Raw genomic sequence first — 27,828 nt, 5'->3', positions numbered from 1 at the left:
AACGACTTTGTTGGTCCTTACTTCCCTTTACTTAGTTGTTGCTGGCTTTGCTTTCGTTCGCTTTCGGTTCGGTCCGCTCGGCTGGATGGACCGTTCGTTGGTCTCATTAGCTGGATGACGGAGGCGGGCGGGCGGCCCTCCTTGGCCGCTGCCTGCGATCGACGCTTCCACTAGTAGAGAGGGGCCGGGGGTAGGGGGGTCGTTGTCGCTCTGCCCGCAACCTTTGCCGCCCGGACCGGTCCACTGACGACCCCGGCCCCGGAGGGAGCCCCTTTATCGCTTCTCGGCCTCTTCTGGCTAAGATCAAAGTGTAGTATCTGTTCTTATCAGCTTAATATCTGATAGGTCCCTCGCATGGAGGGATCACGATATTAAACTGATTTTTGGAACTCGGTCAAGGGTTAGGAGCTTGCTCCCCCTTCTCCACGGGTTGGCCTGGTATTGCACTGCCTCCAGGAGTTAACAGCCCCGATTCTGACCCCAGCTCGCTCGGGAAAGAGTCAGAAAACGCAATCCCAAAAACAGACTGACTACTACTTTGATCTTACTACTAAACTAAACGACTTTGTTGGTCCTTACTTCCCTTTACTTAGTTGTTGCTGGCTTTGCTTTCGTTCGCTTTCGGTTCGGTCCGCTCGGCTGGATGGACCGTTCGTTGGTCTCATTAGCTGGATGACGGAGGCGGGCGGGCGGCCCTCCTTGGCCGCTGCCTGCGATCGACGCTTCCACTAGTAGAGAGGGGCCGGGGGTAGGGGGGTCGTTGTCGCTCTGCCCGCAACCTTTGCCGCCCGGACCGGTCCACTGACGACCCCGGCCCCGGAGGGAGCCCCTTTATCGCTTCTCGGCCTCTTCTGGCTAAGATCAAAGTGTAGTATCTGTTCTTATCAGCTTAATATCTGATAGGTCCCTCGCATGGAGGGATCACGATATTAAACTGATTTTTGGAACTCGGTCAAGGGTTAGGAGCTTGCTCCCCCTTCTCCACGGGTTGGCCTGGTATTGCACTGCCTCCAGGAGTTAACAGCCCCGATTCTGACCCCAGCTCGCTCGGGAAAGAGTCAGAAAACGCAATCCCAAAAACAGACTGACTACTACTTTGATCTTACTACTAAACTAAACGACTTTGTTGGTCCTTACTTCCCTTTACTTAGTTGTTGCTGGCTTTGCTTTCGTTCGCTTTCGGTTCGGTCCGCTCGGCTGGATGGACCGTTCGTTGGTCTCATTAGCTGGATGACGGAGGCGGGCGGGCGGCCCTCCTTGGCCGCTGCCTGCGATCGACGCTTCCACTAGTAGAGAGGGGCCGGGGGTAGGGGGGTCGTTGTCGCTCTGCCCGCAACCTTTGCCGCCCGGACCGGTCCACTGACGACCCCGGCCCCGGAGGGAGCCCCTTTATCGCTTCTCGGCCTCTTCTGGCTAAGATCAAAGTGTAGTATCTGTTCTTATCAGCTTAATATCTGATAGGTCCCTCGCATGGAGGGATCACGATATTAAACTGATTTTTGGAACTCGGTCAAGGGTTAGGAGCTTGCTCCCCCTTCTCCACGGGTTGGCCTGGTATTGCACTGCCTCCAGGAGTTAACAGCCCCGATTCTGACCCCAGCTCGCTCGGGAAAGAGTCAGAAAACGCAATCCCAAAAACAGACTGACTACTACTTTGATCTTACTACTAAACTAAACGACTTTGTTGGTCCTTACTTCCCTTTACTTAGTTGTTGCTGGCTTTGCTTTCGTTCGCTTTCGGTTCGGTCCGCTCGGCTGGATGGACCGTTCGTTGGTCTCATTAGCTGGATGACGGAGGCGGGCGGGCGGCCCTCCTTGGCCGCTGCCTGCGATCGACGCTTCCACTAGTAGAGAGGGGCCGGGGGTAGGGGGGTCGTTGTCGCTCTGCCCGCAACCTTTGCCGCCCGGACCGGTCCACTGACGACCCCGGCCCCGGAGGGAGCCCCTTTATCGCTTCTCGGCCTCTTCTGGCTAAGATCAAAGTGTAGTATCTGTTCTTATCAGCTTAATATCTGATAGGTCCCTCGCATGGAGGGATCACGATATTAAACTGATTTTTGGAACTCGGTCAAGGGTTAGGAGCTTGCTCCCCCTTCTCCACGGGTTGGCCTGGTATTGCACTGCCTCCAGGAGTTAACAGCCCCGATTCTGACCCCAGCTCGCTCGGGAAAGAGTCAGAAAACGCAATCCCAAAAACAGACTGACTACTACTTTGATCTTACTACTAAACTAAACGACTTTGTTGGTCCTTACTTCCCTTTACTTAGTTGTTGCTGGCTTTGCTTTCGTTCGCTTTCGGTTCGGTCCGCTCGGCTGGATGGACCGTTCGTTGGTCTCATTAGCTGGATGACGGAGGCGGGCGGGCGGCCCTCCTTGGCCGCTGCCTGCGATCGACGCTTCCACTAGTAGAGAGGGGCCGGGGGTAGGGGGGTCGTTGTCGCTCTGCCCGCAACCTTTGCCGCCCGGACCGGTCCACTGACGACCCCGGCCCCGGAGGGAGCCCCTTTATCGCTTCTCGGCCTCTTCTGGCTAAGATCAAAGTGTAGTATCTGTTCTTATCAGCTTAATATCTGATAGGTCCCTCGCATGGAGGGATCACGATATTAAACTGATTTTTGGAACTCGGTCAAGGGTTAGGAGCTTGCTCCCCCTTCTCCACGGGTTGGCCTGGTATTGCACTGCCTCCAGGAGTTAACAGCCCCGATTCTGACCCCAGCTCGCTCGGGAAAGAGTCAGAAAACGCAATCCCAAAAACAGACTGACTACTACTTTGATCTTACTACTAAACTAAACGACTTTGTTGGTCCTTACTTCCCTTTACTTAGTTGTTGCTGGCTTTGCTTTCGTTCGCTTTCGGTTCGGTCCGCTCGGCTGGATGGACCGTTCGTTGGTCTCATTAGCTGGATGACGGAGGCGGGCGGGCGGCCCTCCTTGGCCGCTGCCTGCGATCGACGCTTCCACTAGTAGAGAGGGGCCGGGGGTAGGGGGGTCGTTGTCGCTCTGCCCGCAACCTTTGCCGCCCGGACCGGTCCACTGACGACCCCGGCCCCGGAGGGAGCCCCTTTATCGCTTCTCGGCCTCTTCTGGCTAAGATCAAAGTGTAGTATCTGTTCTTATCAGCTTAATATCTGATAGGTCCCTCGCATGGAGGGATCACGATATTAAACTGATTTTTGGAACTCGGTCAAGGGTTAGGAGCTTGCTCCCCCTTCTCCACGGGTTGGCCTGGTATTGCACTGCCTCCAGGAGTTAACAGCCCCGATTCTGACCCCAGCTCGCTCGGGAAAGAGTCAGAAAACGCAATCCCAAAAACAGACTGACTACTACTTTGATCTTACTACTAAACTAAACGACTTTGTTGGTCCTTACTTCCCTTTACTTAGTTGTTGCTGGCTTTGCTTTCGTTCGCTTTCGGTTCGGTCCGCTCGGCTGGATGGACCGTTCGTTGGTCTCATTAGCTGGATGACGGAGGCGGGCGGGCGGCCCTCCTTGGCCGCTGCCTGCGATCGACGCTTCCACTAGTAGAGAGGGGCCGGGGGTAGGGGGGTCGTTGTCGCTCTGCCCGCAACCTTTGCCGCCCGGACCGGTCCACTGACGACCCCGGCCCCGGAGGGAGCCCCTTTATCGCTTCTCGGCCTCTTCTGGCTAAGATCAAAGTGTAGTATCTGTTCTTCAGCTTACGAAACTTTTGCTCTTTTCCAATTGTCTGAGAAGGGATCTGCCACCGGGCTCTTGAGCCAGGTTCAAGGCATTTGTTCACGTCTGCAAGGACCAGACCCCCTCCTTTGGGGAGTCAGGACCTTCAGCATAGTCTAAGGTTTTTAGTTTTAAGTTTTAGATTTAAGTAGTTTTAAGTTCTTCTTTTCTCCCTCTCTCTGGGAGGAATGTCTAATTCTCACTCTTAATTAACTAGCGGCACTTTGACCCGCTAGTCTTTTGTCTTCCTTCGCTGCTCTCCCGTTGGATCGAGCAGACCGGGTCTCTTTATCGCTTCCTGTTGGGGTTGTTTGTGGGAAGGGTTTTTTGGGTTAATACCTTCGTTTTTGCCTTCTCTCTGGGCAAAGATGCCTTTCCCTCTCTCCTCTTAATTGCGACGCGGCACTCTGACCCGCTAGCCACCACTGCGTCTTTCTTCTCTGCTCTCCCCCCGCAAGGGGGGATCGAGCTGACTAACCCGACTTCCCCGCGAGGGGAGGTCAAACCACTTTCTCTCTTCGCCCCTGGCCACCCCCTCCATCCCTTTGTCCCCCAGACTGTTTTATTTTTTCCTCCCTCCCAGGTCTGGTCTGCGTCAGCGACCAACGCCCCCACGATGCCGAGCAGGCGGGGATCATCACCCCAAATGCGGAGCAACGTTCCCCCAACTAAATCCCCGGAAAAGGGAGTCAAATCCCGGCCCCGGGCCAACGAAGAGGAAATGGAAGGCAAGGTAGGGCCGCAGCCCGCGGCGACCTTGGACACCATGGGTGGGGTAGGGCCGCAGCCCGCGGCGACCCCAGATCCTGCTCCCCAAAAAGGGCACTCCCAGCCCGAAAAGAAGGAAGAGGCGACAAGCGAGGGAAAGAGTCATGAGGCCCACGAACCACAAACGACGGAGGCCACCATGTCTCGATCCTCGCAGGTCGTTTCCAGTTCAAGAGATGAAGCTCCCCTAAAGGACAAAAATCTCCCAAAAGGGGGAGCTAAAGAAGAGGCGTCCACGGTGACAACTGCAGAGCAAAAGCCGGTGAAGACAAGTGTCACCGGGACTCCAAGAAGGACACCAAGTCCTCCAACCCCCCAAGAAGTCAACTCCCCGGCCCAGGGGGGAGAAGAAGAAGAGGACGAAGATGACGCCAATCGTAGAACAAAGGCGCTCATCGATAACACCATCACGTCCCTCAAAAGGCTATTCCAGGTGGAACAGGTGCCGGACAACCAAAACGCACCCACGGAGGATAGCTCTATAGGAGTATGTGGGGCTGAGCTACCATCACTCGGCAAAGCCCCTGACTCCAAAACCAAGGCGTCAGCGGCAAAATCACCCAGTCCGCAGACGCCCAACAAGAAGAGGAAGCCTTCCCAAGCGGAAAAAACGGAGGAATGGCCGACTCTAAATGCGACAGCTACCCAACGACAGGCCCAGCCGATGCAGCAGCAGCAGCAGCAGCAGCAGCAGCAGCAGCAACAACAACAACAGGCAAAAGGGACCAAGTCAGACACTCCGTGCCCGGGACCATCAAAACCCCAGGCGAACGAGGCAGCGGCTTGGGGCCCTAGGAAAGAAAACCAAATGACACCGGAGGACTACAGGACTCTGTTCAAGGATACTTACAAGCAGTATACGGAGGGGATCAACATCATTCCCCTGCCGGGACAAGTCGAAGAGCTCCAGAATAGAGTCCTCTCCCTGGTCACATCCAATCTAAAGACCAGGGGATTAGCCGGTGTCAACAAAGATGTCATGGTGGAGATGTTGATGGCCTTAAACATCCCGGCCAGCTACATCTGTCGCAGGAGCTTCGCCATGTGGGACATCCTGCTGCCTACCAAAGAAGAGGCAATCCGCCTGTCCAAGACGTACCTGAGCTGGCGAAACATCAAGCTCCAGCCAGAGTACATGAATAAAAGGAGGACGAACGTCTCCATATTGAACGTCCCGTGCCATTTGGAGGCCAAACAGCTGGGGGCTATTATGAGCCAGTACGGAGACGTGGAAACTGTGTCCCCAGTCCGCGGTCAGCGCAATGTCATGACCGGGGACTATAAATTGACTATGGTGCTGGAAAGAGCCGAATTTGACAGGGTTCCAGCGTTGCTAAAGTTCGGAAAATGGACCCTGTCAATAATAGTGGAAGGCAGGAAACCACATTGCTGGCACTGTCAGAAGCAGGGACATATGGCCCGTGACTGTCCAAAGAAGCCACCATCAAGACCAGCTACCAAGGCCGCAGGAAGCTCCCAACCCTCGGCCGCAGGAAGCTCCCAACCCTCGGCCACGGTCACAGCCGCTCCCGCGACGTCTGCACCAGCAACCACAACAGAGGGTGAATGGTCAACGGTCACCAGAAGGAATGGGAAAAGCAAGCCCAAACGGACGGGGACCGTAGACCAAACTGAGAAGCCAGCCCCCATGGACACGGAGACTCCTCTCTCCTCGACCAAAAGGAAGTTACAAGAGTCAGAGGAGGAGGAGGTGGTGTCCGAGGAAGAGACCAACCCAGCAACTGAGGCATCTTTAGACGAGGTGTCGAGAAAGTCAAGGAGGAAGAAGAGCAGGAAGACAAAGGGGAACCCCACACCCCCTGAGAAAGACTTTTTCAAAAAAGCCGAGGCTGAATCCCCCAACCTACCATCCCCCGCACAGCCAAAGCAATCAACCTCCACCCAATCCTCATCCCCCAGAGACTCACAACCATCCCCAACACCCAACTCAACCCCTGCTCTCCCTCCGCCTCCTACACCATCCGAGAAGGAGGAAGCACCGGTTCGCACGGAGCGAACCAAGAAACTCCCCTTTCTGCCCGGAAAGAGACTTTGTGAAACGAGTCGTCTGCCAGCAGCCCATGAGTTGAAGGGCAAGCAGAAGACTCAACACAATAAACTGAGGGATTTAGTGTACATTGGTTGTAACAATGTCACCGATCCCACTCAATTTCCAGACGCTCCAATGTTGACCACCTTTGTGCGAAAAAATAAAGACGCACGGACAGAATCCCTGTGGTCAATGTTGGAAGCAGCTAAGGAGGCCATACAAGGCCAAAAAATAATTGATATGGACCACCCTTCGCTGCTAAAATTAGCAGTGAAATGCGAAGGAAGGACTCCCATCTATGTCCACCCATCACTATACAGGGCACTAAAATTAATCTTTCCCCTGGATGTCGGAGGCGTGGCCAAGGATGGTCAGCCCGGAGAAGACTTACTCACCGGAAGCCTTGGTCAGGCCTACCATATCCTGTCTGCCAAGGATTTCAGACCCGTCTGTGACACTGCTTAAGGTAAGTGAACATGTCTTTGAACTTGGCCACTTTTAATGTGAGGGGCATCAGGTGTCGAAGCAAGGCCTCGCGCGTTGTTAGAGACTTGGTGTCCCTTAAGGTAGATATTGCCGCTATTCAGGAGACCCACTTTGTTTGTGACGAGGATTGTCAGGTGCTGGTAAACGATTATGATGTCTACTCAGCATATGGCAATACTTATAGTCGTGGAATCTCCTTGCTAGTGAATCGCACCCTGTCAGCGTCGGTGAATGTTGTTCACGCAGGCGAGGACGGGCGGGCGGTCGTTGTTGATGTTGCCATTAATTGCAGTGTTTTTCGGATTGTCGCTGTTTATGCTCCTAATTCTCATGGAGAGAGGGTATCCTTTTTTCGACGGTTGGAGGGCTACTTAGTGGATCCGGAACGGTTAGTGTTAATGGGTGATTGGAATGCAATCCTTGATCCCAATATAGATAAGGTCGGGGGGGCTAGCGGGTCGGTGTGGTATGACAACAGTCTGTCTGACCTGATGGCTTCGTGCGACCTCGTCGACAGATTTCGTCTGGATTACCCGGGGCGGGAGATGTGGACGTGGCATTCCGTAGTGCCTTCCCATCCGAGTACTTACTTGGATCGGATGTTAGTTAGAAGAGGCGACGTAGACTTTCTATCGTGCCCCACGTTCCACTTGCTAGGACACTCGGACCATAAACTCGTTATGGCCCGTTTGAACTTAAGTGCTAGGCCTAAACTAGCCGGATACTGGAAGTTCAACAGCACCTTGTTGGAGCTGGAGGACTACCGGTCGAAGGTTACCGAATTAATTCAGCGGGCTTTAGTGGGGGCGGTTACAGGGAGTAAGTGGTGGGTTAGCCTTAAGGCCAAAATTAGACGCTTCTCTGTCCAATACAGCCAACGCCTCGCGCTAGATAAGGCCAAGGCAAAGAAGCGTATAGAGGATAAGCTGACCCGGGCGGTGGAGGGGGGGGACCCCCTAGAGGTAGCACTAGCTAAACAGGACCTCGGCCGCTTGGCTAGCGAGCGGTATGAAGGTCAGGTAGTTAGGGCTAGGTTAATGAAAGTCTCTAACGAAGCTGTTAATGTTGACGCTGTTGAGCGTAAGGCTGCTCTAAGACGCGGTTCGGACGGGTACATTCGGAAAGTGTATAACCTGGAAGGACACGCTCTGGTATCGACGCGGGAGATTTGCGGGGGGTTTCGGAAGCATCTATCGGAGCGCTTCACCCAACTACCCGGACTCAGGGTCGATGAGTTTGGCAGCTATTTGGCTGACTCGCCCCGCCTCACGGCGGCTCGAGCGGCTAGCTGTGATGGTCTTGTTACGGAACATGAGGTCATTACTGCGTTGAAGCAGGTCGGCTACAACAAGTCCCCGGGGCTTGATGGTCTACCCTACGAATTTTACTTGAGGCTGTCGCCCATGTTGGTCCCTATTCTAAAGGATATGTTCAACCATTGGTTTGCCCAGGGATCCATCCCTGGACAGGTGACCAAGGGAGTGATCACATTGCTGAGGAAAGGTCAACGGCATGGTGGGGTGGAAAACTTTGATGACTTTAGGCCCTTGACTCTGCTAAACACAGAGTTAAAGATTTTGGCAAAGATTCTTGCGAATCGCTTGCAGGTTGTCATCGCTGACTTGATCGAACCCGACCAGACTTATGCTGTGAAGGGGAGATCGATTCAAGACAATCTTCATTTGATTCGCTCGATCATAGAGGGAACAGAAGACGACACGGAAGCCGCGCTGATCAGTTTGGATCAGTCCAAGGCGTTCGATAGGGTCGACCATCGGTTCCTGGGATCTGTTTTAGAGGCCGCCGGATTTAATCCGGACTTCCGCAAGTGGATCTTTGTCCTGTATGATAGGCCGGCGGTAGCGGTGCAGATCAACGGTAAGCTGTCGGAGTCTTTCGCCGTCTCCCGGTCGGTGCGTCAGGGTTGTCCGCTGTCGCCTCTTTTGTACGTCCTGGCGTTGGAACCCCTCCTTCGCAAGTTAAGGGACGAGGCGGCTACACCAGTCCTGCGCGGAATAGCCCTCCCTGGAGGCACACGAGCCAGGGTTTCCGCGTTCGCCGATGACGTCACCGTGTTCGTGTCTTGCCCCACGGACGTTCAAGCGGTGGTCGAGGCGCTCGCTCGATACGAAAAAGTCACAGGGGCCGTCTTCAACCGCAGCAAGTCTGTCGGCCTGCGGTTGGGGGCCTGGACCGGGGTAAACTCGCTTCCAGGCATCTTCAGCTGGACCGATGGACCGGTCCGTATTCTCGGTGTCTGGTTTGGACCGGGACTTCAGCTGGAGAAAAACTGGTCGGAAGTATATGGCAAGGTCAAATCGTCGGTCAAGACTTGGATTCGAAGGAAATTGTCCTTGAAGGGTCGGGCGGAGGCGTGTGCTACATACGTCTTTCCGCTCATCCTTTACCGTTTGTCTGTACTTCCTCTCCCTGCACAACGCCTAACCCGCTTACAAGGGTGCCTCGACTCACTGCTGTGGGACGAGGGTAAGCACTATGTGTGCAGAGAGGTCTGTGTCCAAAGTCCGAGTGAGGGAGGCCTGGGTCAGCCCAGTCTCTCGTGTCATAGAAGCGCTGAGAGATTGGCTTTCCTGAGCCGTTCGCTAGAGGAGAACGCTCCATGGGTCCCTGTGGTTGAGAACTCGTTTCCCAATCTCAAACCTGACCCCTCGGTAGAAGGTCGTCGTAAACCGAGGGGGGAGCACAAGTTCTTTGCCGAATGCCGGACCGCACTTAGAGCATTGCCGGGGACCAGTGTCCTCGAACAGCCTAGAAAGAGCCTTTATCGGGAGTTAGTGGTGGGTACCGCGAAGGATCCTCTTTGTAGGCGGTTAGGTTGGTCGATGGAGGTTATCCGCTCTCAATGGAGTTGGGCGCCGGGTCGGGATTTTTTGACTAACTCTGAATTTTCCCTGACCTGGCGACTGGTCCGAAAAGCACTGCCCCTCTTCGACGAATTCAGCAAGTACAAACAACATACAAGTGCCTGGTGCCCGCGCTGCGACGAACACAAGCTCGAGACCCTCGGGCATGCGTTTTTTAGTTGCAGCCGGATCCAGGCCCTATTGGAATACGTCGAAGGGGTAACGGCCCGCATCGATGCCGAGTGCCCGCTCGAACTCGACGAAGGATATTTTGTTTACAACATGGAGCCGCCGTTCCCCAGGGAGGAAAGAATGGTTTTCCTGGCGATCCTAGCAGTGGCGCGCATGGTGATATGGATCACGCGCCTCAAGTTGGTCCGCGAAGGGATATCTGTTCCAGATCGGGATCTGATCGTTTACTTTAAACATCTGCTTAAAGTAAAGATCAGATGCGATTGGAGGAGGTTGCCTCGAGCGGAGTTTAATAAGAGGTGGGTGCACAACACTAGTCTGTGCATCCGTCGAGGAGCCAAGTTCCAATACGTGTTCCCTCCTTGAGCATGGCACGGGCGGTGCTGGGTCCTTCGGAACCCATCCCGCTTAGTTTAGCATAATCAAGTAAAGAGACTCTTGACTGGTGGTATAAACGAGATCCCGCCCCTGTTATTATTTTCGGTGCTAGAGAACCTCTGAGTCCACCCGCTCCCCCGTTACCTGCCTTTGTTTTGGATGTAATCCTGGTCTTTCCCCCAGTACTCAGAGGTCACCAATCAACCCCTCCTCCCGTTGTTTTTCTTTTTCTCCTATTAAGGCTTCACCCCAACCCCATATAGGGATCACCCTGCTTGTTTTCGGTTTCCCGGAAAACAGTGGGGGGTCTAGACGTTAGATTAGTAGGGGGGTCAATACTAACAAACCAAGTAGGCTTTATTTTTTATGTTTAAATTGAACTCTTTTTACTAGCTTGCCCCACTCCACGTGCTTATATATATTAATTGATTACAAACTGTACATAACTTTAATGAATTTGAACTTTTTTGAACTTTTAACAAATGCACTCACACACCACTTTGTTTTTGTTTTAAAAAAAAAAAAAAAAAAAAAAAAAAAAAAAAAAAAAAAAATGCACACACAACACACAGACAAGTTTTTTGCAAATTGTAAATATGTTATTTGTACACTGAACGCTGGGGTTATTAGTTAGATTAGGATCCACAGAGTGAATGAGGTATTTTGGTAAATGTTGCCAGTCAAGAGTAAGACTCCAAAGTCTGCATTGTTAATAATGTTAAATAGTCACAAAGACCCTGTACCCTCCCCCTCCCAATTTCTTATAGGGCCTTGTGCCTAATTTTGTTTTTAGTAATTATTGCATGATTTTTGTAAAATGTATTTTTTATAAAGATAATATGTACTTTTTACCGGAAATAAAATATATAAATAAGATCAAAGTGTAGTATCTGTTCTTATCAGCTTAATATCTGATAGGTCCCTCGCATGGAGGGATCACGATATTAAACTGATTTTTGGAACTCGGTCAAGGGTTAGGAGCTTGCTCCCCCTTCTCCACGGGTTGGCCTGGTATTGCACTGCCTCCAGGAGTTAACAGCCCCGATTCTGACCCCAGCTCGCTCGGGAAAGAGTCAGAAAACGCAATCCCAAAAACAGACTGACTACTACTTTGATCTTACTACTAAACTAAACGACTTTGTTGGTCCTTACTTCCCTTTACTTAGTTGTTGCTGGCTTTGCTTTCGTTCGCTTTCGGTTCGGTCCGCTCGGCTGGATGGACCGTTCGTTGGTCTCATTAGCTGGATGACGGAGGCGGGCGGGCGGCCCTCCTTGGCCGCTGCCTGCGATCGACGCTTCCACTAGTAGAGAGGGGCCGGGGGTAGGGGGGTCGTTGTCGCTCTGCCCGCAACCTTTGCCGCCCGGACCGGTCCACTGACGACCCCGGCCCCGGAGGGAGCCCCTTTATCGCTTCTCGGCCTCTTCTGGCTAAGATCAAAGTGTAGTATCTGTTCTTATCAGCTTAATATCTGATAGGTCCCTCGCATGGAGGGATCACGATATTAAACTGATTTTTGGAACTCGGTCAAGGGTTAGGAGCTTGCTCCCCCTTCTCCACGGGTTGGCCTGGTATTGCACTGCCTCCAGGAGTTAACAGCCCCGATTCTGACCCCAGCTCGCTCGGGAAAGAGTCAGAAAACGCAATCCCAAAAACAGACTGACTACTACTTTGATCTTACTACTAAACTAAACGACTTTGTTGGTCCTTACTTCCCTTTACTTAGTTGTTGCTGGCTTTGCTTTCGTTCGCTTTCGGTTCGGTCCGCTCGGCTGGATGGACCGTTCGTTGGTCTCATTAGCTGGATGACGGAGGCGGGCGGGCGGCCCTCCTTGGCCGCTGCCTGCGATCGACGCTTCCACTAGTAGAGAGGGGCCGGGGGTAGGGGGGTCGTTGTCGCTCTGCCCGCAACCTTTGCCGCCCGGACCGGTCCACTGACGACCCCGGCCCCGGAGGGAGCCCCTTTATCGCTTCTCGGCCTCTTCTGGCTAAGATCAAAGTGTAGTATCTGTTCTTATCAGCTTAATATCTGATAGGTCCCTCGCATGGAGGGATCACGATATTAAACTGATTTTTGGAACTCGGTCAAGGGTTAGGAGCTTGCTCCCCCTTCTCCACGGGTTGGCCTGGTATTGCACTGCCTCCAGGAGTTAACAGCCCCGATTCTGACCCCAGCTCGCTCGGGAAAGAGTCAGAAAACGCAATCCCAAAAACAGACTGACTACTACTTTGATCTTACTACTAAACTAAACGACTTTGTTGGTCCTTACTTCCCTTTACTTAGTTGTTGCTGGCTTTGCTTTCGTTCGCTTTCGGTTCGGTCCGCTCGGCTGGATGGACCGTTCGTTGGTCTCATTAGCTGGATGACGGAGGCGGGCGGGCGGCCCTCCTTGGCCGCTGCCTGCGATCGACGCTTCCACTAGTAGAGAGGGGCCGGGGGTAGGGGGGTCGTTGTCGCTCTGCCCGCAACCTTTGCCGCCCGGACCGGTCCACTGACGACCCCGGCCCCGGAGGGAGCCCCTTTATCGCTTCTCGGCCTCTTCTGGCTAAGATCAAAGTGTAGTATCTGTTCTTATCAGCTTAATATCTGATAGGTCCCTCGCATGGAGGGATCACGATATTAAACTGATTTTTGGAACTCGGTCAAGGGTTAGGAGCTTGCTCCCCCTTCTCCACGGGTTGGCCTGGTATTGCACTGCCTCCAGGAGTTAACAGCCCCGATTCTGACCCCAGCTCGCTCGGGAAAGAGTCAGAAAACGCAATCCCAAAAACAGACTGACTACTACTTTGATCTTACTACTAAACTAAACGACTTTGTTGGTCCTTACTTCCCTTTACTTAGTTGTTGCTGGCTTTGCTTTCGTTCGCTTTCGGTTCGGTCCGCTCGGCTGGATGGACCGTTCGTTGGTCTCATTAGCTGGATGACGGAGGCGGGCGGGCGGCCCTCCTTGGCCGCTGCCTGCGATCGACGCTTCCACTAGTAGAGAGGGGCCGGGGGTAGGGGGGTCGTTGTCGCTCTGCCCGCAACCTTTGCCGCCCGGACCGGTCCACTGACGACCCCGGCCCCGGAGGGAGCCCCTTTATCGCTTCTCGGCCTCTTCTGGCTAAGATCAAAGTGTAGTATCTGTTCTTATCAGCTTAATATCTGATAGGTCCCTCGCATGGAGGGATCACGATATTAAACTGATTTTTGGAACTCGGTCAAGGGTTAGGAGCTTGCTCCCCCTTCTCCACGGGTTGGCCTGGTATTGCACTGCCTCCAGGAGTTAACAGCCCCGATTCTGACCCCAGCTCGCTCGGGAAAGAGTCAGAAAACGCAATCCCAAAAACAGACTGACTACTACTTTGATCTTACTACTAAACTAAACGACTTTGTTGGTCCTTACTTCCCTTTACTTAGTTGTTGCTGGCTTTGCTTTCGTTCGCTTTCGGTTCGGTCCGCTCGGCTGGATGGACCGTTCGTTGGTCTCATTAGCTGGATGACGGAGGCGGGCGGGCGGCCCTCCTTGGCCGCTGCCTGCGATCGACGCTTCCACTAGTAGAGAGGGGCCGGGGGTAGGGGGGTCGTTGTCGCTCTGCCCGCAACCTTTGCCGCCCGGACCGGTCCACTGACGACCCCGGCCCCGGAGGGAGCCCCTTTATCGCTTCTCGGCCTCTTCTGGCTAAGATCAAAGTGTAGTATCTGTTCTTATCAGCTTAATATCTGATAGGTCCCTCGCATGGAGGGATCACGATATTAAACTGATTTTTGGAACTCGGTCAAGGGTTAGGAGCTTGCTCCCCCTTCTCCACGGGTTGGCCTGGTATTGCACTGCCTCCAGGAGTTAACAGCCCCGATTCTGACCCCAGCTCGCTCGGGAAAGAGTCAGAAAACGCAATCCCAAAAACAGACTGACTACTACTTTGATCTTACTACTAAACTAAACGACTTTGTTGGTCCTTACTTCCCTTTACTTAGTTGTTGCTGGCTTTGCTTTCGTTCGCTTTCGGTTCGGTCCGCTCGGCTGGATGGACCGTTCGTTGGTCTCATTAGCTGGATGACGGAGGCGGGCGGGCGGCCCTCCTTGGCCGCTGCCTGCGATCGACGCTTCCACTAGTAGAGAGGGGCCGGGGGTAGGGGGGTCGTTGTCGCTCTGCCCGCAACCTTTGCCGCCCGGACCGGTCCACTGACGACCCCGGCCCCGGAGGGAGCCCCTTTATCGCTTCTCGGCCTCTTCTGGCTAAGATCAAAGTGTAGTATCTGTTCTTATCAGCTTAATATCTGATAGGTCCCTCGCATGGAGGGATCACGATATTAAACTGATTTTTGGAACTCGGTCAAGGGTTAGGAGCTTGCTCCCCCTTCTCCACGGGTTGGCCTGGTATTGCACTGCCTCCAGGAGTTAACAGCCCCGATTCTGACCCCAGCTCGCTCGGGAAAGAGTCAGAAAACGCAATCCCAAAAACAGACTGACTACTACTTTGATCTTACTACTAAACTAAACGACTTTGTTGGTCCTTACTTCCCTTTACTTAGTTGTTGCTGGCTTTGCTTTCGTTCGCTTTCGGTTCGGTCCGCTCGGCTGGATGGACCGTTCGTTGGTCTCATTAGCTGGATGACGGAGGCGGGCGGGCGGCCCTCCTTGGCCGCTGCCTGCGATCGACGCTTCCACTAGTAGAGAGGGGCCGGGGGTAGGGGGGTCGTTGTCGCTCTGCCCGCAACCTTTGCCGCCCGGACCGGTCCACTGACGACCCCGGCCCCGGAGGGAGCCCCTTTATCGCTTCTCGGCCTCTTCTGGCTAAGATCAAAGTGTAGTATCTGTTCTTATCAGCTTAATATCTGATAGGTCCCTCGCATGGAGGGATCACGATATTAAACTGATTTTTGGAACTCGGTCAAGGGTTAGGAGCTTGCTCCCCCTTCTCCACGGGTTGGCCTGGTATTGCACTGCCTCCAGGAGTTAACAGCCCCGATTCTGACCCCAGCTCGCTCGGGAAAGAGTCAGAAAACGCAATCCCAAAAACAGACTGACTACTACTTTGATCTTACTACTAAACTAAACGACTTTGTTGGTCCTTACTTCCCTTTACTTAGTTGTTGCTGGCTTTGCTTTCGTTCGCTTTCGGTTCGGTCCGCTCGGCTGGATGGACCGTTCGTTGGTCTCATTAGCTGGATGACGGAGGCGGGCGGGCGGCCCTCCTTGGCCGCTGCCTGCGATCGACGCTTCCACTAGTAGAGAGGGGCCGGGGGTAGGGGGGTCGTTGTCGCTCTGCCCGCAACCTTTGCCGCCCGGACCGGTCCACTGACGACCCCGGCCCCGGAGGGAGCCCCTTTATCGCTTCTCGGCCTCTTCTGGCTAAGATCAAAGTGTAGTATCTGTTCTTATCAGCTTAATATCTGATAGGTCCCTCGCATGGAGGGATCACGATATTAAACTGATTTTTGGAACTCGGTCAAGGGTTAGGAGCTTGCTCCCCCTTCTCCACGGGTTGGCCTGGTATTGCACTGCCTCCAGGAGTTAACAGCCCCGATTCTGACCCCAGCTCGCTCGGGAAAGAGTCAGAAAACGCAATCCCAAAAACAGACTGACTACTACTTTGATCTTACTACTAAACTAAACGACTTTGTTGGTCCTTACTTCCCTTTACTTAGTTGTTGCTGGCTTTGCTTTCGTTCGCTTTCGGTTCGGTCCGCTCGGCTGGATGGACCGTTCGTTGGTCTCATTAGCTGGATGACGGAGGCGGGCGGGCGGCCCTCCTTGGCCGCTGCCTGCGATCGACGCTTCCACTAGTAGAGAGGGGCCGGGGGTAGGGGGGTCGTTGTCGCTCTGCCCGCAACCTTTGCCGCCCGGACCGGTCCACTGACGACCCCGGCCCCGGAGGGAGCCCCTTTATCGCTTCTCGGCCTCTTCTGGCTAAGATCAAAGTGTAGTATCTGTTCTTATCAGCTTAATATCTGATAGGTCCCTCGCATGGAGGGATCACGATATTAAACTGATTTTTGGAACTCGGTCAAGGGTTAGGAGCTTGCTCCCCCTTCTCCACGGGTTGGCCTGGTATTGCACTGCCTCCAGGAGTTAACAGCCCCGATTCTGACCCCAGCTCGCTCGGGAAAGAGTCAGAAAACGCAATCCCAAAAACAGACTGACTACTACTTTGATCTTACTACTAAACTAAACGACTTTGTTGGTCCTTACTTCCCTTTACTTAGTTGTTGCTGGCTTTGCTTTCGTTCGCTTTCGGTTCGGTCCGCTCGGCTGGATGGACCGTTCGTTGGTCTCATTAGCTGGATGACGGAGGCGGGCGGGCGGCCCTCCTTGGCCGCTGCCTGCGATCGACGCTTCCACTAGTAGAGAGGGGCCGGGGGTAGGGGGGTCGTTGTCGCTCTGCCCGCAACCTTTGCCGCCCGGACCGGTCCACTGACGACCCCGGCCCCGGAGGGAGCCCCTTTATCGCTTCTCGGCCTCTTCTGGCTAAGATCAAAGTGTAGTATCTGTTCTTATCAGCTTAATATCTGATAGGTCCCTCGCATGGAGGGATCACGATATTAAACTGATTTTTGGAACTCGGTCAAGGGTTAGGAGCTTGCTCCCCCTTCTCCACGGGTTGGCCTGGTATTGCACTGCCTCCAGGAGTTAACAGCCCCGATTCTGACCCCAGCTCGCTCGGGAAAGAGTCAGAAAACGCAATCCCAAAAACAGACTGACTACTACTTTGATCTTACTACTAAACTAAACGACTTTGTTGGTCCTTACTTCCCTTTACTTAGTTGTTGCTGGCTTTGCTTTCGTTCGCTTTCGGTTCGGTCCGCTCGGCTGGATGGACCGTTCGTTGGTCTCATTAGCTGGATGACGGAGGCGGGCGGGCGGCCCTCCTTGGCCGCTGCCTGCGATCGACGCTTCCACTAGTAGAGAGGGGCCGGGGGTAGGGGGGTCGTTGTCGCTCTGCCCGCAACCTTTGCCGCCCGGACCGGTCCACTGACGACCCCGGCCCCGGAGGGAGCCCCTTTATCGCTTCTCGGCCTCTTCTGGCTAAGATCAAAGTGTAGTATCTGTTCTTATCAGCTTAATATCTGATAGGTCCCTCGCATGGAGGGATCACGATATTAAACTGATTTTTGGAACTCGGTCAAGGGTTAGGAGCTTGCTCCCCCTTCTCCACGGGTTGGCCTGGTATTGCACTGCCTCCAGGAGTTAACAGCCCCGATTCTGACCCCAGCTCGCTCGGGAAAGAGTCAGAAAACGCAATCCCAAAAACAGACTGACTACTACTTTGATCTTACTACTAAACTAAACGACTTTGTTGGTCCTTACTTCCCTTTACTTAGTTGTTGCTGGCTTTGCTTTCGTTCGCTTTCGGTTCGGTCCGCTCGGCTGGATGGACCGTTCGTTGGTCTCATTAGCTGGATGACGGAGGCGGGCGGGCGGCCCTCCTTGGCCGCTGCCTGCGATCGACGCTTCCACTAGTAGAGAGGGGCCGGGGGTAGGGGGGTCGTTGTCGCTCTGCCCGCAACCTTTGCCGCCCGGACCGGTCCACTGACGACCCCGGCCCCGGAGGGAGCCCCTTTATCGCTTCTCGGCCTCTTCTGGCTAAGATCAAAGTGTAGTATCTGTTCTTATCAGCTTAATATCTGATAGGTCCCTCGCATGGAGGGATCACGATATTAAACTGATTTTTGGAACTCGGTCAAGGGTTAGGAGCTTGCTCCCCCTTCTCCACGGGTTGGCCTGGTATTGCACTGCCTCCAGGAGTTAACAGCCCCGATTCTGACCCCAGCTCGCTCGGGAAAGAGTCAGAAAACGCAATCCCAAAAACAGACTGACTACTACTTTGATCTTACTACTAAACTAAACGACTTTGTTGGTCCTTACTTCCCTTTACTTAGTTGTTGCTGGCTTTGCTTTCGTTCGCTTTCGGTTCGGTCCGCTCGGCTGGATGGACCGTTCGTTGGTCTCATTAGCTGGATGACGGAGGCGGGCGGGCGGCCCTCCTTGGCCGCTGCCTGCGATCGACGCTTCCACTAGTAGAGAGGGGCCGGGGGTAGGGGGGTCGTTGTCGCTCTGCCCGCAACCTTTGCCGCCCGGACCGGTCCACTGACGACCCCGGCCCCGGAGGGAGCCCCTTTATCGCTTCTCGGCCTCTTCTGGCTAAGATCAAAGTGTAGTATCTGTTCTTATCAGCTTAATATCTGATAGGTCCCTCGCATGGAGGGATCACGATATTAAACTGATTTTTGGAACTCGGTCAAGGGTTAGGAGCTTGCTCCCCCTTCTCCACGGGTTGGCCTGGTATTGCACTGCCTCCAGGAGTTAACAGCCCCGATTCTGACCCCAGCTCGCTCGGGAAAGAGTCAGAAAACGCAATCCCAAAAACAGACTGACTACTACTTTGATCTTACTACTAAACTAAACGACTTTGTTGGTCCTTACTTCCCTTTACTTAGTTGTTGCTGGCTTTGCTTTCGTTCGCTTTCGGTTCGGTCCGCTCGGCTGGATGGACCGTTCGTTGGTCTCATTAGCTGGATGACGGAGGCGGGCGGGCGGCCCTCCTTGGCCGCTGCCTGCGATCGACGCTTCCACTAGTAGAGAGGGGCCGGGGGTAGGGGGGTCGTTGTCGCTCTGCCCGCAACCTTTGCCGCCCGGACCGGTCCACTGACGACCCCGGCCCCGGAGGGAGCCCCTTTATCGCTTCTCGGCCTCTTCTGGCTAAGATCAAAGTGTAGTATCTGTTCTTCAGTGCTTGCTCTGGTCTGCTATTAGTTGACGAGTTGGGAGCTTTTGGCCTTTGGTCAAAAGTCTTTTTTCTTTTTTTGGCCTCTTTTGGCGTCTTGCTCTTGCGAGGACCAGCCCCTTCTTTGGGGATTGGACCTCCTTGAGAACTTGTTAAGTTTTTGTTTTGTTTATTAACTGTTGTTTTCCTTTTTTTTCCAGATAGTCCGGGGTCTAGCTAGAGCTTAAGCAGCCGGCAGGGCCAAGGGACACCGACGTGCCTTTTTAGGCGAAGGTCCCTTGGTTTCCGAATCGGCGGGCACTAGTTGGGCTCCGGGCCTTCACTTAGATGGAGCAGGCCTCTGCTCCTGCCACCTTGGGGGACGCCCCAGGTGTAGTGTCCGAGACGGGTCGGGGGGGTGCCATCCCGCAAGGCACCCCCAGTTCGAGAAGGGTTCCCGGGGTCGCCACCCCAGAGGTCGGATCGAGAGCGGGGGTCGCTGCCCCCAGTCCAGTGGTCGAGACTACTGGCGTGAGTTCGGAAGGGTCGAGTTCGGTCGCGGGGGTCGCCGCCCCCAGTTCGAGACGCGTGTCGGGGGTTGCTGCCCGTAAAGGCAACCCCAGTTCGAGTGCAGCGGTCGCTAAGGCAGGCAGAATGATGGTCGCGGGGGGGGATGCCCCGTGGGGTACCCCCAATGAGGTGGGTCCTAGCGTTGCCATCATAGAAGTCCCCCCAACTGTAGCTATAGGCAGAGCAGGGGCTATGACAAGGGAGAAAGTGGCGGAGGCTTGGAGGAACTCCATGAGGGAGGCGAAAGGAGACGAGGAGGCTGCGACCTGGGAGGAGGCGCGGAAAAACCGTAGACGGCCGGTTAAGCGTTGGTGGGTCCCGGACGAGGGTCCCCCAACTGGAACGCAATCTGAGAGGAACAGCCCACAAAAGCCGTCGATGGAGGGCCTCAGAAAGGCAAAATCGGAGGAGGTAATAGTGGTGGATGGGTGCTCCCCGGGGTCAGGGAGGGCGTCAACGACGGAAGCAGTACCAGCCAGTGCGGAGGATTGGCCAGCCCTCACCAAGGACGATTCCCCAATTCCGGCTGCACAAAGAGAGGTGAAAACTGCATGGTCGGGCGCAAAGACAAGTGCGGCGGTTCCAGGAGGCAAGAAGAAGACCCCCCAGTACTACAAAGACCTCCTGGAAAATAATTTTAAGGAATATGCGTCCGGCAGCGTGATGAAGATTGTTCCAGGGGTACAAGAGGCCATACAGGAGCGGTCGATCGCCTTCCTCACCTTCGACGAGAAGGGGAAGGGACTCACCAGGATCCCGCAGGAGAAGATGGCGGAAATATTGGGAGAGCTGCGGATTCCGGCCCAGTATATGGTTCGGCGTTTTTTTGCCATGTGGGATATCCTTTTGCCATCAAGGGAGGTTGCAGAGAGACTGTCAAAAGGGGATCTCACATGGAAAGGATTTCGACTGAGGCCGGAATACAAGTCTAAGAGAAGGGCAGCTGTTACGATTAAAGGGGTGCCCAGCTTCATCTCGGAGGACCAGCTGGGTGCCACGATGTCCCAATATGGAGAGGTTGAAAGTGTGCAGCCGGTGATTGGGCCCCGTGGAATAAGGATGGGGGAGATTAAGCTCGAGATGAGGGTCGATAGGAAGGAGGTAGAAAAGATCCCCTCCCAACTATCTTGCGAGGGTTGGACCATGCTAGTTCTGGTAGAAGGGAGGAGACCGCACTGCTGGTCCTGCCAAAAACCGGGCCATGTGTCCCGCTTCTGTCCCAAAAGGATAGAGGAAGAGAAGAAGAACAAGGGGCAGAAGCCGGCCGAAGAAAAGGCAGTAGAAAGGAACGAGGCCGACACCTGGAGCAAGGTGGTGTCCAGGAGGACCAAGAAAATAGCTGAGGTGTCCGCTCCCACAACAACACCCAGAGGAGCGGCGGTGTCGGCCAAACGGAAGCTCAGGGTCAGCTCCTCCGAATCAGAAGGAGAAGAGGGAGGAGAATCCAAGAAGGATGCAAAAAGAGAAAAGACGGCAGAAGAAGACCCTGAGCATCCGCCAACAGCCCCCGATGAGGATGTCCAGGCCACCCCTCCCCTATTCAACACGCCTCCAGAGGAAAAGGAGCCGGGCGAAGCCCCTGAAACACCGATGGAGGCTGAGGAGCCAGTAAGAAAACTAACAGAGAAGCCGGCAGCCCCCAGAGAGGAGAAGACAAGGAAGTTTCCTTTCTGGCCGGGGGAAAGGATATGTGAAGTAAGGATGAGTGAGACGGTCAGCGACCTCAACGGAAGACAAAAAAAACATCTCAAGTCCCTCGAAAGCCTCTCAAAGGTGGACGAGAAGGAGGTCGCTGATCCCAGAAACTTCCCGGATGCTCCTCAGCTCATCACGTTCGTCCGGCCAAATAGGGGAGGGCGAGCGAAAGCCCTATGGAGGATGCTGGAGGCCAGCAAAACAGCGTTTAAGGGGCTGAAGATATTCGACGGGGAGCACCCATCACTAGGGCAAATAGCCAAGAAAAGTGAGGGGCGGGTCCCTATTTATGTTCACCCCTCCCTGTATAGGGCTCTAAAAATTACGTTTCCTCTGGACGTTGGGGGCCTGGCTAGAGACGGACGGCTTACGTCCGACCTGCTCTCGGGCAGTCTTGGCCAGGCCTTTGACGTCCTGTCCCCCGAGGACTTCAGACCCCTAGTTGACGAATTTTACTAGGTAGGGAAGCATGGCCACGGGCTTGAACCTGGCTAGTTTGAATGCGAGGGGCATGAGATCTCGAAGCAAAGCTGCTCGCGTGCTGAGGGATCTCGTGGCCCTTGAGGTAGATATAGCTGCGTTGCAGGAGACCCACTTTGTTGGGCCCGGGGATTGCAGTGTGCTGGTCAACGACTTTGACGTTTACTCAGCATACGGCAATCTCCGTAGCAGTGGGGTTTCTGTTCTAGTAAGTCGCACCCTGTCTGCGACGGTTACCGTTATCCACGCCGACGCTCATGGGAGGCTGGTCGTGGTCGATGTTGCCGTTAAAAGCGGCGTGTTCCGGATAGTGGCAGTTTATGCACCTAACATCCCCAGCGAGAGGGTTTCCTTTTTTCGGCGGGTGGAGGTGTTTCTCTCTTCGGGTCCGGAGCGGGTAGTCTTAATGGGGGACTGGAATGCCGTCCTGGACCCCAGCATAGATAAGGTCGGGGGGGTTAGAGGGTCGGGTTGGTGTGAAAGCAGCCTGTCTGACCTGATGGCCTCGTGCGATCTGGTCGATAGGTTCCGTCTGGATCACCCCGGGAGGGAGATGTGGACGTGGCATACTAGTGCGGCCTCCAGTCCAAGTACATACTTGGACAGGATGTTAATTAGAAGGGGCGACGTAGATTTTCTATCTTGTCCCACGTTCCACTGGCTAGGTCATTCGGACCACAAACTCGTGTTGGCCCGTTTGAAGTTAGGTAATAGGCCTAGGTTGGCTGGCTACTGGAAGTTGAACGCCTCCTTGTTGGAGTCGGAAGACTTCCGGGAGCGGCTGACAACACTAATCCAGAGGGAGTTAGTGGGGGCGGTTACCGGGAGTAGCTGGTGGGTTAAGCTTAAGGTCACCATTAGGCGCTTTTGTGTCCACTATAGCCAAAGCCTCGCGTTAGTTAGGGCTCGGACCAAAAGGCACTTAGACGATAGACTGACCCGGGCGGTGGCAGGGGGGGATTCCCTAGAACTAGCTCTAGTAAAGGAGGACCTGAATCGCTTGGCTAGCGAGCGATACACAGGTCAGGTAGTTAGAGCTAGGTTAAAAAGAGTCTCCAACGAAGCCGCGAACGTTGACGCTGTTGAGCGTGGGGCTGCTTTAAGACGTGGTTCGGATGGGTACATTCGGGAAGTGAAAGACCTGGAAGGGCGCTCTCTCGTGTCGGCGCGGGAGATCTGCAACGGGTTTCGACAACATCTGGAGGAGCGATTCACCCAACTACCCAGACTCCGCGGCCAGGAGTTTGGCGGCTATTTGGCTGGCTCGCCCCGCCTTACTGCGGACCGAGCGGCTAGCTGCGAGGGGATGGTTACGGAGCGTGAGGTCATTACTGCGTTGAAGCAGGTAGGCCTCAACAAATCTCCGGGACTTGATGGTTTGCCCTATGAATTGTTCTTGAGGCTGTCGCCCATGTTTGTGCCCCTTCTGACGGGCGTGTTTAACCACTGGTTTGTCACGGGCTCGATCCCGAGACAGGTAACCAAAGGAGTGGTCACGCTTCTGAAGAAGGGGAACCAACCTGGAGGGGGGAATCTAGACGATTACAGGCCGATCACTCTGCTTAACGCAGACGTGAAGATTTTGGCTCGCGTTCTCGCAAACCGGATGCAGGTTGTTATCGGTGACTTGATCGAACCGGATCAGAATTACGCTGTGAAGGGTCGATCAATTCAGAACAACTTGCACCTGGTGCGCTTGATCTTAGAGGGTTTAGAAGACGACACGGAAGCCGCGCTGATCAATTTGGATCAGTCCAAGGCGTTCGATAGGGTGGACCATGGGTTCCTGAGGTCTGTTGTGGAAACCGCCGGCTTTGGTCCGGACTTCCGCAAGTGGGTCTCTGCTCTGTATCGTGATCCCGCGGTAGTGGTGCAAGTCAACGGTAGGTTGTCGGAGTCCTTTGGGGTCTCTCGGTCGGTGCGGCAGGGCTGTCCGCTGTCGCCTCTGCTCTATGTCCTGGCGTTGGAGCCCTTCCTTCGCAAATTAAGGGACGAGGCGGCGAGACCAGTCCTACGCGGCATTGCTCTACCTGGCGGCCGATTTGCCAGGGTGTCCGCGTACGCTGATGACGTCACCGTTTTCGCAGCTTGTCGTAACGACATCGAAGCGGTGATAGAGGCGATCGCTGAGTACGAAGTTGTTACAGGGGCCGTGATCAATCGCAGCAAGTCCGTCGGCCTGCGGTTGAGCGCCTGGACCGGGGTAAACTCGCTTCCAGGTGCGTTCGGCTGGACTGATGGCCCGGTTAAGATCCTCGGCGTGTGGTTCGGGCCGGATCTCCAGTTGGACAAGAATTGGTCGGAGGTACAGACGAAGGTCGAATCGTCGGTCGTGTCTTGGATTCGAAGGAGGTTGTCCTTGAAGGGTCGTGCGGAGGCATGCGCCACTTACGTGTTTCCGCTGATCCTTTACCGTTTATCTGTTCTTCCCCTGCCTGCGGACCGCTGTAAGGCTTTAGAGCGCCTCCTTTTTAAACTGCTGTGGAAAGGAGGAGAGCCGTATGTCCGTAGACAGGTCTGTACGCAGAAACTTGGCGAGGGAGGCTTGGGAATGCCGGACTTGAAAAGTCACAAGCATGCTGAAAGACTGGCGTTCCTGAGTCGTACACTGTTAGAGGAGACGCACTGGGTACCAGCGGTGGAACAGGCTTTTCCGCAGCTCGTATCCGCCCCTGCCGCTGAAGGTCGCAGAAGACCAGCAGGGGATTCGCGTTTCTTCACCGAGTGCCGGGCTGCCCTTAGGGCGTTGCCGGGGTCCAGTGACCTTGCGCGGTCTAGGAGGAGGCTGTATCGGGATCTAGTGGTGGGGACCGCTAACGATCCGCTGGTGGAGCGGCTACATCTGTCGGGGGAGGAGGTTCTCTCGCTGTGGAGTTGGGCGCCTGCCAGCAGTCATTTAAATAATTCAGAATTTTCAGTAACGTGGAGACTGGTCCGGGACGCGTTGCCACTTTTCGACCGACTTGCCAGAGATTGCCGGGATAGAGAATTTTATTATCCCCCGTGCCCCCGCTGCAATGACGAGGAGGAGGATGAGACGAGGGAACACGCGTTCTTTCTTTGCAGCGGGGTGCGGAGTCTCTGGAGGTATGTCGAAGAGGTAACGGCTCGCATCGACCCCGAGCGGTCGGTGCCACTTGATTTAGCGTATGTGGTCGATAATGTGGACCCGCCGTTTTCTAGGGAGAAACGGTTGGTGTTTCTAGCGATACTAGCCGTAGCTAGGTTAGTGACGTGGGTTTCACGTCTAGACATCGTCTATGAGGGGCAGTCTGTTTCCGATCGGGATCTGGTTGTTCGTTTTAAGCACCAACTTAAAACGAAAATCAGATGCGATTGGGAAAGGTTGCCCCGCATCGACTTTGATAGAAGATGGGTGCACAACACTAGTTTGTGCATCCGACGAGGAGCCAGGTTCGAGTTCGTGCTTCCCCCTGGTTAGAATTGGTCCTAGGGTGCTGGGGTTGGTGTTTTCTATACTCGGAACCCACCCCAATGTATTTGTTAAACAAGAGTTTACTCTTGTCCATGGGTAGAAGCTAGGGTTAGTTAGGAGATGGTAACCACTTCGAGTGGAAGATGAGTATCTTTATTAGGGCCTAGACTAGGGATGTATGTGTGTCGATCCGGTCCCTGATTTATTTTTATTCGGCACTAGGAGAGCTTCCAAAGATGCCCACTCCCACTTGTTTGTTTTGTCCCCGGCCTTTGTTGCCCCTTATGCATTTTTATCTTGGAAGACGCCGTCCATTCCCGACGAACCCCCTCCACAAGTTATTTTTTCACCAGCAGTTTTTGCTGTCCCGTAGATCCTCCATTCCCCACTAGGGAGCGACCTGCTTGCTTTCACCTTTCCCTTCGGGGAGGGGACCGGAAGACAGTGGGCGTTCCACTAACGAGTAGAGAGTAGGATGGGAGGGTCCCTTACTAATCCGCCCCCATAGGCATTTTGTTAAGTTGTTTTCTTTTTCTTTCTTTTTGGGTGTATTTTAGCTTGCCCCCCTCCCCTTCATCTCACCCCCATTTATTTTTAAAAAAAAAAAAAAAAAAAAAAAAAAAAAAAAAAACTTTTGTTTGTACATATATTTTTTGTTTTGTTTTATGTAAATACACTTTTTTTATTATTACAGAATGTATGAAGGTCGCCTGCCATCCCGTTAAGCTGGGGAGAATTAGTTTTGTTTTTTAAATAGGTCCTGGTAAGAATGTAAGGCGAATTGTAGAATGATAGTTCTCTAGTGTAGTCTTTTAATAAAGAACTTGTCTTTCAGTACAAGTCTAGCGTTAGCTTTAGTCAAGACCCGATTTCTTTTTTCCCCACACCCCCCTACTTGGCCCTGGTGCCTAAGTTGTTACGGACCCCAAATAAGGCCTTGGCAGTAGATAATGCCAAGGTCGGGGCCGTAACGACTAAATAAATTCTCGGCCTCTTCTGGCTAAGATCAAAGTGTAGTATCTGTTCTTATCAGCTTAATATCTGATAGGTCCCTCGCATGGAGGGATCACGATATTAAACTGATTTTTGGAACTCGGTCAAGGGTTAGGAGCTTGCTCCCCCTTCTCCACGGGTTGGCCTGGTATTGCACTGCCTCCAGGAGTTAACAGCCCCGATTCTGACCCCAGCTCGCTCGGGAAAGAGTCAGAAAACGCAATCCCAAAAACAGACTGACTACTACTTTGATCTTACTACTAAACTAAACGACTTTGTTGGTCCTTACTTCCCTTTACTTAGTTGTTGCTGGCTTTGCTTTCGTTCGCTTTCGGTTCGGTCCGCTCGGCTGGATGGACCGTTCGTTGGTCTCATTAGCTGGATGACGGAGGCGGGCGGGCGGCCCTCCTTGGCCGCTGCCTGCGATCGACGCTTCCACTAGTAGAGAGGGGCCGGGGGTAGGGGGGTCGTTGTCGCTCTGCCCGCAACCTTTGCCGCCCGGACCGGTCCACTGACGACCCCGGCCCCGGAGGGAGCCCCTTTATCGCTTCTCGGCCTCTTCTGGCTAAGATCAAAGTGTAGTATCTGTTCTTATCAGCTTAATATCTGATAGGTCCCTCGCATGGAGGGATCACGATATTAAACTGATTTTTGGAACTCGGTCAAGGGTTAGGAGCTTGCTCCCCCTTCTCCACGGGTTGGCCTGGTATTGCACTGCCTCCAGGAGTTAACAGCCCCGATTCTGACCCCAGCTCGCTCGGGAAAGAGTCAGAAAACGCAATCCCAAAAACAGACTGACTACTACTTTGATCTTACTACTAAACTAAACGACTTTGTTGGTCCTTACTTCCCTTTACTTAGTTGTTGCTGGCTTTGCTTTCGTTCGCTTTCGGTTCGGTCCGCTCGGCTGGATGGACCGTTCGTTGGTCTCATTAGCTGGATGACGGAGGCGGGCGGGCGGCCCTCCTTGGCCGCTGCCTGCGATCGACGCTTCCACTAGTAGAGAGGGGCCGGGGGTAGGGGGGTCGTTGTCGCTCTGCCCGCAACCTTTGCCGCCCGGACCGGTCCACTGACGACCCCGGCCCCGGAGGGAGCCCCTTTATCGCTTCTCGGCCTCTTCTGGCTAAGATCAAAGTGTAGTATCTGTTCTTATCAGCTTAATATCTGATAGGTCCCTCGCATGGAGGGATCACGATATTAAACTGATTTTTGGAACTCGGTCAAGGGTTAGGAGCTTGCTCCCCCTTCTCCACGGGTTGGCCTGGTATTGCACTGCCTCCAGGAGTTAACAGCCCCGATTCTGACCCCAGCTCGCTCGGGAAAGAGTCAGAAAACGCAATCCCAAAAACAGACTGACTACTACTTTGATCTTACTACTAAACTAAACGACTTTGTTGGTCCTTACTTCCCTTTACTTAGTTGTTGCTGGCTTTGCTTTCGTTCGCTTTCGGTTCGGTCCGCTCGGCTGGATGGACCGTTCGTTGGTCTCATTAGCTGGATGACGGAGGCGGGCGGGCGGCCCTCCTTGGCCGCT

The 27,828-nt window shown here is 54.0% G+C and overlaps 23 non-coding genes and 2 pseudogenes across 23 annotated transcripts; all 25 read left to right on the top strand.

The window, feature by feature from the left end:
* Positions 1-275: 275 nt before the first annotated feature.
* Positions 276-476, top strand: LOC145275740 (U2 spliceosomal RNA). The gene has a single exon (XR_013867515.1). It is a non-coding gene; the product is annotated as a U2 spliceosomal RNA (small nuclear RNA).
* Positions 477-833: 357 nt separating this feature from the next.
* Positions 834-1,034, top strand: LOC145275739 (U2 spliceosomal RNA). The gene has a single exon (XR_013867514.1). It is a non-coding gene; the product is annotated as a U2 spliceosomal RNA (small nuclear RNA).
* A 357-nt stretch (positions 1,035-1,391) lies between these two features.
* On the top strand, positions 1,392-1,592 carry LOC145275737 (U2 spliceosomal RNA). The gene has a single exon (XR_013867512.1). It is a non-coding gene; the product is annotated as a U2 spliceosomal RNA (small nuclear RNA).
* Positions 1,593-1,949: 357 nt separating this feature from the next.
* LOC145275736 (U2 spliceosomal RNA) lies at positions 1,950-2,150 on the top strand. Its single transcript, XR_013867510.1, has one exon. It is a non-coding gene; the product is annotated as a U2 spliceosomal RNA (small nuclear RNA).
* A 357-nt stretch (positions 2,151-2,507) lies between these two features.
* On the top strand, positions 2,508-2,708 carry LOC145275735 (U2 spliceosomal RNA). The gene has a single exon (XR_013867509.1). It is a non-coding gene; the product is annotated as a U2 spliceosomal RNA (small nuclear RNA).
* Positions 2,709-3,065: 357 nt separating this feature from the next.
* On the top strand, positions 3,066-3,266 carry LOC145275734 (U2 spliceosomal RNA). The gene has a single exon (XR_013867508.1). It is a non-coding gene; the product is annotated as a U2 spliceosomal RNA (small nuclear RNA).
* A 357-nt stretch (positions 3,267-3,623) lies between these two features.
* Positions 3,624-3,782, top strand: LOC145275553 (U2 spliceosomal RNA; annotated as a pseudogene).
* Positions 3,783-11,275: 7,493 nt separating this feature from the next.
* On the top strand, positions 11,276-11,483 carry LOC145275523 (U2 spliceosomal RNA; annotated as a pseudogene).
* Positions 11,484-11,840: 357 nt separating this feature from the next.
* On the top strand, positions 11,841-12,041 carry LOC145275733 (U2 spliceosomal RNA). Its single transcript, XR_013867507.1, has one exon. It is a non-coding gene; the product is annotated as a U2 spliceosomal RNA (small nuclear RNA).
* A 357-nt stretch (positions 12,042-12,398) lies between these two features.
* On the top strand, positions 12,399-12,599 carry LOC145275732 (U2 spliceosomal RNA). Its single transcript, XR_013867506.1, has one exon. It is a non-coding gene; the product is annotated as a U2 spliceosomal RNA (small nuclear RNA).
* Positions 12,600-12,956: 357 nt separating this feature from the next.
* On the top strand, positions 12,957-13,157 carry LOC145275730 (U2 spliceosomal RNA). Its single transcript, XR_013867505.1, has one exon. It is a non-coding gene; the product is annotated as a U2 spliceosomal RNA (small nuclear RNA).
* Positions 13,158-13,514: 357 nt separating this feature from the next.
* LOC145275729 (U2 spliceosomal RNA) lies at positions 13,515-13,715 on the top strand. Its single transcript, XR_013867504.1, has one exon. It is a non-coding gene; the product is annotated as a U2 spliceosomal RNA (small nuclear RNA).
* A 357-nt stretch (positions 13,716-14,072) lies between these two features.
* LOC145275728 (U2 spliceosomal RNA) lies at positions 14,073-14,273 on the top strand. The gene has a single exon (XR_013867503.1). It is a non-coding gene; the product is annotated as a U2 spliceosomal RNA (small nuclear RNA).
* Positions 14,274-14,630: 357 nt separating this feature from the next.
* On the top strand, positions 14,631-14,831 carry LOC145275727 (U2 spliceosomal RNA). The gene has a single exon (XR_013867502.1). It is a non-coding gene; the product is annotated as a U2 spliceosomal RNA (small nuclear RNA).
* A 357-nt stretch (positions 14,832-15,188) lies between these two features.
* LOC145275725 (U2 spliceosomal RNA) lies at positions 15,189-15,389 on the top strand. The gene has a single exon (XR_013867500.1). It is a non-coding gene; the product is annotated as a U2 spliceosomal RNA (small nuclear RNA).
* Positions 15,390-15,746: 357 nt separating this feature from the next.
* LOC145275724 (U2 spliceosomal RNA) lies at positions 15,747-15,947 on the top strand. The gene has a single exon (XR_013867499.1). It is a non-coding gene; the product is annotated as a U2 spliceosomal RNA (small nuclear RNA).
* Positions 15,948-16,304: 357 nt separating this feature from the next.
* LOC145275723 (U2 spliceosomal RNA) lies at positions 16,305-16,505 on the top strand. Its single transcript, XR_013867498.1, has one exon. It is a non-coding gene; the product is annotated as a U2 spliceosomal RNA (small nuclear RNA).
* Positions 16,506-16,862: 357 nt separating this feature from the next.
* On the top strand, positions 16,863-17,063 carry LOC145275722 (U2 spliceosomal RNA). Its single transcript, XR_013867497.1, has one exon. It is a non-coding gene; the product is annotated as a U2 spliceosomal RNA (small nuclear RNA).
* Positions 17,064-17,420: 357 nt separating this feature from the next.
* LOC145275721 (U2 spliceosomal RNA) lies at positions 17,421-17,621 on the top strand. The gene has a single exon (XR_013867496.1). It is a non-coding gene; the product is annotated as a U2 spliceosomal RNA (small nuclear RNA).
* Positions 17,622-17,978: 357 nt separating this feature from the next.
* Positions 17,979-18,179, top strand: LOC145275719 (U2 spliceosomal RNA). The gene has a single exon (XR_013867495.1). It is a non-coding gene; the product is annotated as a U2 spliceosomal RNA (small nuclear RNA).
* Positions 18,180-18,536: 357 nt separating this feature from the next.
* On the top strand, positions 18,537-18,737 carry LOC145275718 (U2 spliceosomal RNA). Its single transcript, XR_013867494.1, has one exon. It is a non-coding gene; the product is annotated as a U2 spliceosomal RNA (small nuclear RNA).
* Positions 18,738-19,094: 357 nt separating this feature from the next.
* LOC145275547 (U2 spliceosomal RNA) lies at positions 19,095-19,286 on the top strand. The gene has a single exon (XR_013867350.1). It is a non-coding gene; the product is annotated as a U2 spliceosomal RNA (small nuclear RNA).
* A 6,993-nt stretch (positions 19,287-26,279) lies between these two features.
* LOC145275500 (U2 spliceosomal RNA) lies at positions 26,280-26,480 on the top strand. The gene has a single exon (XR_013867322.1). It is a non-coding gene; the product is annotated as a U2 spliceosomal RNA (small nuclear RNA).
* Positions 26,481-26,837: 357 nt separating this feature from the next.
* On the top strand, positions 26,838-27,038 carry LOC145275717 (U2 spliceosomal RNA). Its single transcript, XR_013867493.1, has one exon. It is a non-coding gene; the product is annotated as a U2 spliceosomal RNA (small nuclear RNA).
* A 357-nt stretch (positions 27,039-27,395) lies between these two features.
* On the top strand, positions 27,396-27,596 carry LOC145275716 (U2 spliceosomal RNA). The gene has a single exon (XR_013867492.1). It is a non-coding gene; the product is annotated as a U2 spliceosomal RNA (small nuclear RNA).
* Positions 27,597-27,828: the final 232 nt, after the last annotated feature.

This window comes from Euprymna scolopes, unplaced genomic scaffold, assembly GCF_053919585.1.
Source record: "Euprymna scolopes isolate OS-2025 unplaced genomic scaffold, ASM5391958v1 sca7, whole genome shotgun sequence".
Classification (NCBI taxonomy): domain Eukaryota; kingdom Metazoa; phylum Mollusca; class Cephalopoda; order Sepiida; family Sepiolidae; genus Euprymna; species Euprymna scolopes.
The sequence above is the reverse complement of the archived record's forward strand: the minus strand, read 5'-3'. Positions and strand labels throughout refer to the sequence as shown.